Below are 3,002 nucleotides of genomic sequence, written 5' to 3' on the forward strand. Positions count from 1 at the left end.
ATTTCAATCCCTTTAGGCTTGGGACAGACTGGTTTTATGACCCAAGATGTGATCCATCTTGGTGTATGTTCTGTGTGTACTTTAAAAAGACTGTGCTTTCGGGGCGCCTGGGTGGCTCAGTCAGTTAAGCGTCCGACTTCGGCTCAGGTCATGATCTCACGGTCCGTGAGTTCGAGCCCCGCGTCGGGCTCTGTGCTGACAGCTCGGAGCCTGGAGCCCGTTTCAGATTCTGTGTCTCCCTCTCTCTCTGCCCCTACCCCATTCATGCTCTGTCTCTCTCTGTCTTAAAAATAAATAAACGTTAAAAAAAATTAAAAAGAAAAGAATGTGTTTTCTACAGTCACTGGATATAATGTCTCTTAAATATCAATTAGGTAAATTTGGTTGTTCAGTGATTGTTCTGGATGGTGGTAAAAGGTCTGGCTTCTCATTTGGTCTTCTCTGACACTACACCAGGCAGGGATGGTGAGAGAGGAGCACTTTGTTACTACTAATGAGAGTCCAGGGTCCCCATATGAGCTCTGCTGATACCAGGTATGAGGGTGTCTCATTACTGTATCATTCTATCATGATTGGGCAGGAATGAAATGACCAACTCCCCATTCAGTCTGCTTTCAGTCTACCCCAGTGTGGGTAGGAGAATAGAGTAAGGAGGGTTTTGCTTTTTTTAAGTTTATTTATTTATTTTGAGAGAGACAGAGTGAGAGTGGGGGAGAGGCAGAGAGAGAGAGAGAGAGAGAGAGAGAGAGAGAGAGAATCCCAAGCAGGCTCCATGCCATCTGTCAGTGCAGACCCCACCATGGGACTCGAACTCATGAAACTGTGAGATCATGACCTGAACTGAAATCAAGAATTGGACGCTTCACTTACTGAGCCACCCAGGAGCCCTTAGAGTAAGGAGGTTTTGTCTAAAAGGTTTTGTCTCTTTCTTGATCATTTCTCCCTTTCCTGATCCTTTGAGAAAATAGGCTTTTCTTGGGACTCCGTTTGTCTTTTCTTGTTTATCATTGCCATGGTGCCTATTTCCTCAACACCCAGTCTGGGATGTGAAAGGCAAAAAGAAAACACAAGAACTCACCACATGTCAATTCCTTAGGTCCTCAGATCTCCAGCTGGTCTGTTTTCTTCTCTCTACCTTTTATATTCTTACATTTGTTTTATTTATAATATTGAGGGTTATTTTTTAAATCATAATTTAGCAGGAGAAGTAGAAAGAAATGCATCTGTTACGTTTTGGTCTGGTGACTTCAATTTTGAAGGATGTGAAGGAAATTCTTGCTAGATTTCTGGATTGAGTTTTTTTCTTATAATGGAAAGATCTCATTCTATTGTCTTCTGACTTATTTCTTGATGATAAGTCAGCAGTGATATTTATTTTATCTCAAATGTGGGCAATGCGGTTTTTTCCATATGGTTGCTTTAAACATTTGTTTGTTTATTATTTATTTGTTTATTTATAGTAGGTTCCCCCCAAGTTGTTAAATATTTTTTTTATTTTTTTAATGTTTATTTATTTGTGAGAGACAGTGAGAGACAGAGTGCAAGCAGGGGAGGAGCAGAGAGAGAGGGAGACGCAGAATCCGAAGCCGGCTCCAGGCTCTGAACTGTCAGCACAGAGCTGGACGCGGGGCTCGACCTCACCAACTGTGAGATCATGACGTGAGCTGAAGTCGGACACTCAACTGACTGAGCCACCCAGGTGCCACCCAAGTTTTTTTTTTTAATTTTTTTTTTTTTCAACGTTTATTTATTTTTCGGACAGAGAGAGACAGAGCATGAACGGGGGAGGGGCAGAGAGAGAGGGAGACACAGAATCGGAAACAGGCTCCAGGCTCCGAGCCATCAGCCCAGAGCCTGACGCGGGGCTCGAACTCCCGGACCGCGAGATCGTGACCTGGCTGAAGTCGGACGCTTAACCGACTGCGCCACCCAGGTGCCCCACCAAGTTTTTATTTAAATTCCAGTTAGTTAACATTCAGTGTAATATTCGTTTCAGGTGTAGAATTTAGTGATTCAACACTTAAAAATGTGGCATGAATTTGCACACCATCTTGTGCGGGGTCTATGCTAGTCCTTTCTGTATCATTCCGATTTTAGTATATGTGCTGCCGAAGCAAGCACTAACACTTTATTTTTATGATTGGTTTTCAGCACTTGGATTCTGATGTGCTTTAGTGTGGTTTTATTTATGTTTATGTTGCTTTGGCTTTTTTTTTTTTTTTTTTTTTTTGATCTTCTTGAACCTTTTATCAAAATTGGAAAATAGGAGTCCGAACTTCAAAAACATGAGTTCGAGCCCCGCATCGGGCTCTGTGCTGACAGCTCGGAGCCTGGAGCCTACTTCAAGTTCTGTGTCTCCCTCTCTCTCTGCCCCTCCCCACCCCTGCATGCTCTCTCTCAAAAATGAATAAACATTAAAAAAAATTAAAAAACCAACCAAACAACCTAGGAGTCGTTGAGCGGGATAAATGCCAGAGGCCAGGCATATCCCTGAATGTGAATTCACCAGGGACTAGTCAAACTTACCTACAGAGCTATTTTGTGGTTGTGCTTACTCATTTGTTTTTCTTTTTATTCAGATTTCAAAATGCAGAAGTAGGGGAGAAGGAAGCACATCCAGGGGAAGCTACGGAGCTTTAAAGAATATATTAGGAGTTCAAAGCAGCCAGAGACTGAGATGAGAAAAGTAGCTGCGGACGCCTCAACGGAAGTCGGGCTAGAAGGAATCCATTTGTGGAGCCGCGCGATCGCAGAAAAAGTATGAGCAAGATTTGTTTGGACCAGTGCTCAAAAAAATTCCTGTTTCCACACTTACGTATTGCTCTATGATTAACTTCCCACGTGAGCACACAGGATCTATGTATTTTCTTACCTGTATGTGTGGTAGTTTAGTATCCCATCGGAATTATTTAATCGGTCTCCTACTACTATTTCCAATAATGGCTCAGGAGAGCACTGCCTTTAACAAAGGTTGTCATGTTAACAGAGTTCCAGGAAGAAAA

The 3,002-nt window shown here is 42.6% G+C and overlaps 1 pseudogene; it reads right to left on the bottom strand.

The window, feature by feature from the left end:
- Positions 1-2,022: 2,022 nt before the first annotated feature.
- LOC115527839 lies at positions 2,023-2,121 on the bottom strand (annotated as a pseudogene).
- Positions 2,122-3,002: the final 881 nt, after the last annotated feature.

Source organism: Lynx canadensis, chromosome D2, assembly GCF_007474595.2.
Source record: "Lynx canadensis isolate LIC74 chromosome D2, mLynCan4.pri.v2, whole genome shotgun sequence".
Taxonomy (NCBI): domain Eukaryota; kingdom Metazoa; phylum Chordata; class Mammalia; order Carnivora; family Felidae; genus Lynx; species Lynx canadensis.